The 11,623-nt window shown below is 37.7% G+C and overlaps 1 non-coding gene across 1 annotated transcript; it reads right to left on the minus strand.

Annotated features, from left to right (window-relative positions):
* Positions 1-8,349: 8,349 nt before the first annotated feature.
* Positions 8,350-8,456, minus strand: LOC141675758 (small nucleolar RNA R71). Its single transcript, XR_012556393.1, has one exon. It is a non-coding gene; the product is annotated as a small nucleolar RNA R71 (small nucleolar RNA).
* Between the last annotated feature and the right edge of the window lie 3,167 nt (positions 8,457-11,623).

The following is an 11,623-nucleotide window of genomic DNA, read 5'->3' on the forward strand; positions in this document are numbered from 1 at the left end:
GCTTATTATGGTAAATTTCAGAATGACCTCTAAGGTTTCTTGGGTGCGTTTGGCACTCTTACACTTCAAATTTTCCTTCAAAACTTCTACACTAGACTCTTCTGATCATAAGGCAACTCCCAAACTTAATGTGGCTCATGGGCCTAACTTGGGCCTCCCTAGGCCTAAGCTTAAAGTCCATGACTCCCCTGTTTTTCTAGGCAGAAAAGGTCCTGATTTGAACTAACTTGTGACACATTAGTCTAACTCAAATCCTATGAACTATGGCTGGAAAAACTCCTCCGACATTCCCTCTAACTAAGGCCCAACAGGTCCTAATGAGGGCCTTCCTATGACATGGTCAAAACTTCCTATTTCTAAGTTGTAACAAAACTTTCTCCTGCTGGACATATTTGATGTTTCCACTCGTGCACCTAACCAAACGTCTTACAAACCTCTAAAAAATACCTAAAACCAATTTTATACTCCTAGTGCTAGCTTCTGGTGGCTTGGGACTCAAAGTGCACAACAATGACAAGGTCAAATCTCACTCTAAACCTCATGGTACCAAACTGATTTTCTGCAGAAACTAATACTCTACTTTCACCAAGGTTCTTACTTAACAAACCCAACCAACAACAACCAAAAATCCAAACCAAACCTTAACTAAGGTGTTCTACTAATCTAACTCCCTTACACTCAAAATAAGATTAGTGGAGATCATCCTTACCTAAGGTGCAACATAGCAAAATAAAAGTTAACATATTACACAAATTACAAGTCATCAAGTTTTTAAAAATGCAAGTTATATCTTCTTTATAAATATATACGAATTAACATCACATATCAAGGAGCACAAATCAAGATTAATGTCTTAACCCTACTGAAATTAAGGCTTACTAACAAAATCAATCCAAATGATCAAGAAATTTCGAAAAACATGAGTGGTTTACATGCATGCATGCCTTCGAATATTCAAACTAAAATAATATGGTTTCCAAAATAAATTTTATCATAAAAATTAACATGCAAGCCTAACATAAGCTATAACTAAATGATCACTTAGCATGCAAAGGGTTTTATCAAGGTTTTGCTACAAAATTCATGTTATCACCGCCAAAAACACATAGGAATGAAACAAGGCAACAAAACAACTTCAAGAACCATTCATTCGGCTCCCTCAAGGTCATGGCTGAATGAAATGGAAGGGAAATGAACATTTAAAATCAAGAGCCTCATTATCATGACTTGGCATTTCACCATTCCTTGTAGTTCCCTCAAAATACAACCTTAAATCCATGAGAATCAAGATTGTACTTTGAGTTCCAACTAAAACTTTGACATGCAAGCTCAAAACTTAAACTTTTCACTCAAAACTCTTTGGATTATATATGATCAAGATATAGGAAGTAACATTTACTTGAATGGGAGATAGAAGCTTGAATGAAAAATGAAAGAAAAGAGGGGGTGGGGGCTCGACCAAAAGAGCCGAGAGGGAGGAGGGCCGAGAGGGGAGGGAGGAGAAAGGAGGGGGCAGAATGGTGGAGTGAAAGTGGAGTGATCATCACATTTGCTTGGTTTTTATGCTTTTGATTTGACCATAAGTTAGTGGATTTAGGAAATGACAAGAGTAACCTTCTAACTAAAGTTAGGTAGAATTGCATGCAAGGACAAAGTGGTAACTTGGCTAGTAAAATGAAAGTGAGTGGGGTTGGAAATGCCTTCTTTGCCCCTTAGTTGAATGGAAGAGTATTTGCATGCAAGGGTAACCATGTAATTTGATAATTACTAAGAAACTAATTTTCAAAGATTTTTTTTATAAAATAAAATAAAAGTTCAAAAATTATAAAATTGATACCATAAAATAACTTGGATTTTTAGAAATTTTATGAGATCACTTTTGAAATTTGTGAAGGAAATAATTTTTAAAAGAAAATTTTCTAAGATATAGAATATTCCTTATAAATCAAAAATAAGGGTAATTAATAAAACTCTTGCTTTGAAAAATTTATATTCTAAATAAAGCAATTTATAATGCAGAAATTTCCATTCACACAACGTACAATCATTAAGTATATTTTTAATCGGCTATAATATTATACAGAGTTCACAAATAATATTACACAAAATGCTGGTTGTAACAACATAATTCATAAAACATCGTAAATATAGCATCATATATATATCGACATTATTTAAAAACAAACACAACCCAACAGTTTAAAAAAGGTAGGGTTTGAAAACTTTCCTGGAGTCCAAGACACGTTTCCAGACTTCCTCTCGTTCCGGATTTTCTAATCAATAAACATCAAAATCTTAATCAGTATTCCTACTCTCATCACCAACTTATATTTTTAATAAGTTCCATACTTCATAACTTTCATTATTCGACCGACTTGAAATAAGTATCACTCCTTGGTCGAAATGGACGGTCAAAGTGATCTTCTAGATTAGACTTTACCGAATATTACTCTTACGCGACTCGCACTCTATCATTTTTAATAAATCATAAAATTAATACTTTAATACGAAACCACCTCGAGGAGCTTCTTCGGTACTTGTAATATTTATCCTAAAAGTTTTATTTTGATAAAATGAATTTAATTAGGTGAAAAGCATTTCAAAAATTCGGTTAACTATGGAGTTTTACTATTCAAACCGCTTTCACAAAAATATTGATATCTCTCAAACCGTTAACTCAATTGATGCACCGTTTTCATGTGCGCGATATAGACAAAATTTAGAATACATTATTTAAAAATGGTTTTCTGGTAACAGGGATGAAAATCCCGAAGTGGCAGTTTCCTAATAGGGGGTTGTTTGTGACATTCGTACTCCGCACGACCTCGGCTCCGATATTTTTATAATATTCAAAAATAAACATTTTTACTTGAAATTTTTATGGAAGCTAATAAACTCTATTTCTTATTCTCTGTAAAAATATCATTATTTTTAAATATTTTTAAGTCAATCATTTATATTTACAAAGTTCGTAAATTTGTAGAGGTTTTGTCGCGTAAATCCCTTTTACTAAAACGGTCATAACTTTTGATCTGTAAATCGGAATCAAGCGATTCAAGTGCCTAAACGATCCTCATAATATTTTATATCATAATCAAGTCTCACGTTTTAGGAAAATAGAGTTTATACATTCAGAAACGTCTGCAGAAACTTAAGTTGAGTTTTGTTCGTTTTAACGAGGTTACGATTACGATCCGAGTTTCATTTACGTCTTAAATTATTATACCACCATAAACAACCATCAAATTATCATATCAACACTAAATCATCTCACGAACATCATGTTCTTGAGGCAACAATCATCAACCTTAAAACTAATTAACTAAACATCAAGATAATATGAAATTAATCATCAAAACCATACTTATATCCAAGATCCTTACTTTTCTTGAAACTTAAAACTTAAACAAAGTTTGGATGAATGTTTATACCTTCCTTGAAGCTTGTTAATACTTAATAAAGTCCTAAGATCCTTGATGAATCCTTGGTCTAGCTTTAGGAGCTTTAAACTTTCATGAAAAATCAAGAAAACAAGTTAGTGATTTTTGGAGTTACTATTCACCCTCAAGTTCAAACATTTTTACAAAATTGAGAACTTCATGGATTGGCATGAAATTTGTTGCATGACGTACCCATGATATGAGAGAGGTTTGGTAAAAATTTGGTGATTTTTGAATGAGTAGACCATGAGATATCAATTTTTCTCTCCATGGTGTTCTTGAAAATCAGCATCGTGTTTTGTGTGAGAGAGAGAGAGAGTTTGTTGCTTCTTGAATGCTTCTCTTGGAAGATTGTATTATATGACTTGTATATCTTCTTGTATATATCCTAGGAATAGATAATTTTGGCATATCTTAAGACATATCTTGCTAGCTTCCTAGGTTACAAGGAAATCTATTTAGTCTTAGGTTTTAGCTTTACTATTCCTAACTTTAGGTTATCATGCTTCCTAGTTTAGGTTACTATTTGGTAACCTAGGCATGGTTAGTTTCTAACCATGGTTAGTTAGTTTAGTTAGTTTAGCTCAATACGTTTATTTATTCATTTACGCGTTTGCTCGGTGGCTTAATCATTTTCATAATAATTTCTCGTAAACGTTCGCGGTGTAAATCATTTCAAATTCATTCTTTATGTTTTGAAGTATCGTTCTTGGATATAAATCCATAGGATTTTGAATTAGTAATTATGTTGTGATTCCCATAATCCTTGATGGTTCGTAGATACGGTCATTTTTTAAAGTTCATTTTCTTCGAAAACTAATAGCATTTACATACACTTATTTGGTACGTATAATCATGTTATCAACTCCGAAACTCAATTTCTTATGCACAAAATAATGTGGGCTAAAAAGTTTTTCCCTTTTGTCAGGGTTACTATTCATTAAACATTTTACAAGGTCTCAAAAATTCGAGTTATTATATTACTATTCATAAAGGATGTCAAAAATTTGGGTTCTTACAGTCTTCCCCCCTTAAAAGGATTCCGTCCCGGAATCAGTTTAGAAACAGGAAGGGATATACTTCTCACATGACAACCTCGAGTTCTCAGTTGACTTTGCAGTATTTGATCTCTTCATAAAAGTTTTACTCTTCCGTCAAATATATTTCAGAGTACTTGTTATTGTAAATCTATGATCTCTACACGTTGTTCCACATACGCTAAGTCTCACTGTAAGTTTATTAGCTCATTTTCAATCGTATGTCTGGCTTTGACGGTTAAATTTCCTAACCTCGATTCTTGGTACTCGTTATAAACTTGGCGACCTTCAACGATGGTGCTAATTTATAAGTCAACTTTCTTAGTCCTTTAATTCTTCAACCGGTCCAATAAATCTTGGGTTCAATATTTTTTCCCTTTCGAATCTCATCACTTCCTCCTCGGGAGGTACTTTTAACAATACTTGGTCTTTTACTTCGTACTTTCTGTCTTTATAGTTCTAGTCCGCATATCTCTATTGTTCATCCTGGGCTGCCACTAGCCGGGTTCTGATAAGTTCTAGGAATTCCTTTGGTTTGTTGACTCAACTATGGTCAAGTATCCTCCGCTTACCAATTTCTTCCCAACCTAAGAGAGAACGATTCTTTCTTCTGTACAAAGCTTTGTAGCCGTTCCAATGCACGCATGATAACCCGTTATTGTCGGTAATTCGATTAACTTCAACTGGTCGCTTCATTTCCCTTAAAAATCTATAATATGGACGATTAGCGCATCTTCTAGTATTTAGAATCATCCTTCAACTTATTTGTTTTCCCCTCCATCGCTTCTACTAGTGCTTAGAGTTTCATTCCTTAACATTTTTCCATTTTGGCGCATCATCTCTGTCGATTATTTTATGTAAGAAGTTCTCGTCGCATTTCTACACGCTTGTCTCATGTTACACGCTTAGCGTCAGATTTAACATTTCTTCCCGTAGTAAGGTAAGGCATGTCGGGTCCTGTTGTCATCTTGAAGGAAGCACCATTTCATACGCAATTGATTGATACGCCTTTAGAGTCGTGGAACGCTCAGCTTCTGTTATCGGTCGGACTTCGTTATTCATTCCCCGTATAATATCTAAAGTACTACGATACCTTCTGGGTCGTACTTGTTATTCTCGCTAGCGCCTTAGACATATTCACGTTTATTGGTACCTTCTACCAGTGGTCTTTATAGGGCGTGTACGATCTTTCTTGCCTTTGGTCAGTTCTAACCATAACATTCTTCATTCTTCCACGTTGTCCTTTAGAGGGATATTGGCATCTATTTTCCGTATGCTCGCGTGGTAAGTATATCTATACGAATTTTCTGTCAATGATAGGTGATTTTCCTAACCGTTCCAAATAAAAGGCAAGCTGATAGCCGTATCTTCAATGGTCTAGATAGTCCTCCCATTCTACTTATCGATTTGAGAACTCTAAGTCGTGCCTCTGTTCGTCCCTTCTCGCGAAATATCTTGGGTCCTTGCGTGGCGCGATATCACGGGGTCTCTCTATCACCAATTATCTCTTCCGTGTTCATAACACTTTTATAGAGCGGAGATCTATTATTTGCATAGTAAAATAAGCGGTCTTTTTTTAACCTATTACTAAAAATCCTAAAATAGCATGACGGCTTACTTGGTTCTTGATAATCCTCCTCCAAAATTTATAATAAACTCTTACTCCCATTTGGGTCATTTACAAGCTCGTCAAAATTTTAATCCTCACCTTTCCGTTTTCACTTTCAACCATGTCGAGTACTTACTTGCCTAATCAATGACATCCTGATAAGTGGCATTTTATACCACTTAGAATGTCTTAAAATGGCTTAAATTGGTGTCTTGAAATCAAGTATTTTATGTATTTGATGCGTTGTTCTAGTGTTTATGCATTTCAGGATATTAGTTGTATTTCGGGGGAGTAATCATCAAGAATAAGCCTTGGCATGTGTTCATCATTGAGAGAGGGAAGAAATGGGCAGATTACGGCGAAGGAACGAAGCGAACTCAGGAATTTTCCAGAAGGGTCCTGAGCGCCCGCTCAGCTATGCTGAGCGGCCGCGCAGAAAGCTGAGCGCCCGCTCAGCTATGCTGAGCGGCCGCGCAGGGTTGGGGGAAAAAATAGTTTATTTTAGGACTTCTATTTCTGTTTGGCTTCCACTTCTATGTAATCTGAGTTTTATGGGAATATTATTTAAGTAGATTTAGAGACGTTTTCAAGAGAGGATCGTGGTATTACGCAAGGAGCGTAGGAGATAAGGAAGAAGACCGTTTAGTGCACAGCAACGAAAAAGAAGCATATTTTCTTGTGATTCTTGTTTCGTTGTAACGTTGGATGCTAGTTTTCTTACCTTGAACCTATTTACTCTTGTGACATACTCTAATTTAATATAATTAGTTTAGTTATATTTTCTTGTGTTTGTTTATCATGATTTCATATGAACCCATGATGACGATAAGTGCTATTATGGGTTAATCGTGATCATGGGGTTGCAACGGATTTATTATGGAATTCTTTAGTTAATTGTTTAATACTTTAGTGTGTGATGATTGTATGATATCTAGTTTTCGTTGTGCGTATTCGTCTTATGTGCGTCGCGAACATATAAGATAGGTTGTTAATCTCTTGTGAAGCGACGGTGGATCTTGAGATTTAGAACTTGCCATGCTAGCATAGGTTCATGTACGTTGTGCAAGATTAGTGGGTAACTCTAACAGTTTTATTTGCCCTATGTAATCAAAAGGAATAACTTGTGCTTAAATCGTTGTGTTGTCAATTTCTGTAGACATATAGGAACTCAACATAATTGATGACTATTCAACTCCTATCTTGATTGTGGATGTTGGTAGAATGGTATTAGTACAATGAAAGTTGGCTTTTATCAGTTTTGTGTTATTCGATTAATATCATCACTGTCACATGCTAAAGGTAATAACAATGACTATTGAAGGAAGTAGTAATGAAGTTGTGATCTCATGAGTGTTTTATTAGTGATAATTTGAAGTGTTAATTAAGTGATTAATTAAGTAGATAATTGTAGTTAATATTTAGTCAACAATTCTAAGTGTTAGTGTCTTAACATTGGGAAGTAATCATACATTGGTGAGTGAGTTTAATTAGACAATAAATTAGTCTGAGTCTCTGTGGGAACGAACTAGAAAGTATTCTATATTACTTGCGAACGCGTATACTTGCGTGAATATTAGCGTGTGTTTTCGCTCTAACAAGTTTTTGGCGCCGCTGCCGGGGACTCGGCGTATTTGTTTAGTTTATGTACTTACCATCATTGGTCATTAGGACTCAGTGATTAGGACGTAGTAGTTACTTATTGTTTCCGGTTGTGTTTCAGGTACTTTAGCAAGCGTTTATGCAAACTCGTTCTCGTACTCGCAAGAGGACTTTAGATACAGCTGAGAAGACAGACGAAGTTCTTGATATTCCGGAGAAGTTAGATTTTGAAGATTCGGATTCAGGAACTGAGCGGAAAGAACCAGTAAACATGGGTGATCGTATTGTTCAAGCTGATCCAGCTCTTATGGATTTTTCTCGGCCAAAAATTGATGACATTCAGTCAAGCATTCTTCATCCGGCTATTCAAGCTAACACCTTTGAAATCAAGCCGGGCACTATTCAGATGGTGTAGAATTCTGTTTCTTTTGGAGGAGCGGCGACTGAAGACCCCAACATGCACATAAGGAATTTTATCGAGATCTGCAGCACTTTTAATTATAATGGCGTGACTGATGAGGCTATCAAGTTGAGGCTTTTCCCATTCTCACTGAGAGACAAGGCTAAAGACTGGTTACATTCTGAACCAGCTGGGTCCATCACTACGTGGCAAGATCTTGCGCAAAAGTTTCTGGTGAAATTTTATCCGATGGTAAAGACTGCTGCTATGAGGAGTGCTCTTACTCAGTTTGCGCAGCAACCTACAGAATCTATGTGCGAGGCTTGGGAATGCTACAAGGAAATGTTGAGAAAATGTCCACATCATGGAATACCTGATTGGATGGTGATCACTGGTTTCTATAATGGTTTGGGGGCCCAATCTCGGCCCATGCTCGATGCAGCAGCTGGAGGCGCCTTATGGGCAAAAAGCTATACTGAGGCGTATAATCTTATAGAGACTATGGCTGCAAATGAGCATCAAAACCCAACTCAGAGGATGACGTCAGGTAAGGTAGCAGGTATTCTGGAAGTTGATGCAGCCACCGCTATTGCAGCCCAGCTTCAAGCGCTATCAATGAAGGTTGATTCTCTGGCTACATATGGAGTTAATCAAATAGCTATGGTTTGTGAGCTTTGTGCAGGTTCTCATGCTACGGATCAGTGTTCTCTTGTCAACGAATCTGTTCAGTATGTGAATAATTATCAGCGACAACAACAGCCTGTGCCAGCGACCTATCATCCTAATAATAAAAATCATCCAAATTTCAGCTGGGGGAGTAATCAGAATGCTATTCAGCCACCATATCAGCAAGGAGTGAGTAAACAGTTTAACCCACCTGGATTCCAGCAACCACAGCAGTATGCTACAAGGCAATCATATCCTCAACAGGGAAGTACAGCTGCACCTACTAGTGCTGATTTTGAGGAACTTAAGCTGTTATGCAAGAGTCAGGCGGTTTCTATCAAAACCTTGGAAAATCAAATCGGTCAATTAGCCAATGCAGTGCTCAATCGTCAACCTGGCACTCTTCCCAGTGACACGGAAGTACCAGGCAGGAAGGAAGCTAAAGAGCAAGTCAAGGCTATTACCTTTAGGTCTGGAAAAGTTGCTGATGCTGAAAAGGCAAAAGAAGGAGAAGCTGAAATTAGAGATGAAGAAGCTAAGCAAAAGGAGAAAGCGGCGGAACCAAGGAAGACTACTGTTGAACACACTCTGCCTGAGGCTAATACAGGGGAGAAACAGCTCTATCCTCCACCACCTTTTCCTAAGAGATTGCAGCAACAAAGGCTGGATAGACAGTTCGGTAAGTTTCTGGAGGTGTTCAAGAAACTTCATATCAATATACCTTTTGCTGAGGCTCTGGAGCAAATGCCTAGTTATGCGAAGTTTATGAAGAGTATTCTTTCAAGGAAGGTGAAACTGGATGACCTTGAAACCGTTGCTCTCACGGAAGAATGCAGCGCTGTTCTGCAGCAAAAGTTACCACCGAAACTGAAAGACCCAGGTAGCTTCACCATTCCTTGCACCATTGGCAATTTGACTTTTGACAAGTGCCTTTGTGATTTGGGAGCAAGCATTAATCTGATGCCGTTGTCGATCTTTAAAAAGCTGGATCTGCCTGATCCAAAACCAACATACATGTCTCTACAATTGGCTGATCGTTCCATTACTTACCCAAGGGGCATAGTGGAGGATGTGCTCGTCAAGGTGGATAAGCTCTTCTTTCCTGCAGATTTTGTTATTCTGGATTTTAAGGAAGATAAGAAGATTCCCATAATCTTGGGAAGACCTTTCTTGGCTACTGGCCGTACCTTGATAGATGTACAAAAACGTGAACTTACTATGCGGGTACAAGATCAGGATGTGACCTTCAACGTATTCAAGGCAATGAAATTCCCTACAGAAGATGAGGAGTGCTTTAAAGTGGATGTGATTGATTCTGCGGTTACTTCGGAACTCGATCGCATGCTAATGTCTGATGCATTGGAAAAAGCCTTAGTTGGGGATTTTGACAGCGATGATGAAGATGACAACGAGCAATTACAATATCTGAACGCTTCTCCCTGGAAGCGAAAGCTGGACATGCCGTTTGAATCTCTTGGTACTTCTGACCTCAAGAATGCTGAAGGAAAGCTCAAACCATCAATAGAGGAAGCACCTGCCTTGGAGCTCAAGCCATTACCTGAACACTTGAGGTATGCTTTTTAGGTGATGCATCTACTTTACCTGTTATTATTTCATCTGACCTTTCAGGTAGTGAGGAAGACAAGCTCTTAAGGATTTTGAGAGAATTCAAATCGGCTATTGGATGGACCATAGCAGACATCAAGGGGATAAGTCCTTCATATTGTATGCATAAAATTCTGCTAGAGGAAGGTAGTAAGCCGACTGTGGAACAGCAGTGAAGACTGAATCCTATCATGAAGGAGGTGGTGAAGAAAGAAATTCTGAAATGGCTGGATGCAGGCATCATTTATCCTATTTCTGACAGCTCATGGATAAGCCCCGTATAATATGTACCTAAGAAAGGAGTTATCACTGTGGTAGCAAATGAAAAGAATGAGCTCATCCCCACTCGAACAATTACAGGATGGAGAGTATGCATGGATTATAGGAAATTGAACAAAGCCACAAGGAAGGATCACTTCCTTCTTCCATTTATTGATCAGATGTTTGACAGGTTGGCGGGTCATGAGTATTTTTGTCTTCTGGATGGTTATTTAGGGTATAATCAGATTTGTATTGCACCAGAGGATCAGGAAAAGACTACCTTCACTTGTCCATTTGGCACGTTTGCGTTTCACAGAGTTTCGTTTGGGTTATGTGGCGCCCCGGCCACTTTTCAGAGATGTATGATGGCTATATTCTCTGACATGATTGGAAATAATGTCGAAGTGTTCATGGACGACTTCTCCGTCTTTGGACATTCATATGATGAATGTTTGAATAATTTGCGCGCCGTACTCAAAAGGTGCGTGGAAACTAATTTGGTGCTCAATTGGGAGAAATGTCATTTTATGGTGCGTGAAGGCATTATTCCTGGGCATAAGGTCTCTAACAAGGGTCTGGAGGTGGACAAGGCCAAGGTGGGAGTCATTGAAAATCTTCCACCACCTAATTCTGTGAAAGGAATCCGTAGTTTTCTTGGTCATGCGGGTTTTTATCGGCGATTCATCAAGGACTTTTCAAAGATATCTAAGCCGTTGTGCAATTTGCTTGAGAAAGATGTGCCTTTCAAATTTGATGAGGAATGTTTGGTAGCATTCGAGACTCTCAAAAAGAGTTTGATCACTGCACCAGTTATTACAGCACCAGATTGGAAAGAACCATTTGAGATGATGTGTGATGCGAGTGATTATGCGGTAGGTGCAGTTCTGGGACAGCGCAAGAAAAATCTCTTCCATGTGATTTACTATGCGAGTAAGACTTTAAATGGGGCCCAAATGAACTACACCACTACTGAGAAGGAGCTATTGGCTATAGTCTTTGGTTTCGA

Source organism: Apium graveolens, chromosome 7, assembly GCF_009905375.1.
Source record: "Apium graveolens cultivar Ventura chromosome 7, ASM990537v1, whole genome shotgun sequence".
Taxonomy (NCBI): Eukaryota; Viridiplantae; Streptophyta; class Magnoliopsida; order Apiales; family Apiaceae; genus Apium; species Apium graveolens.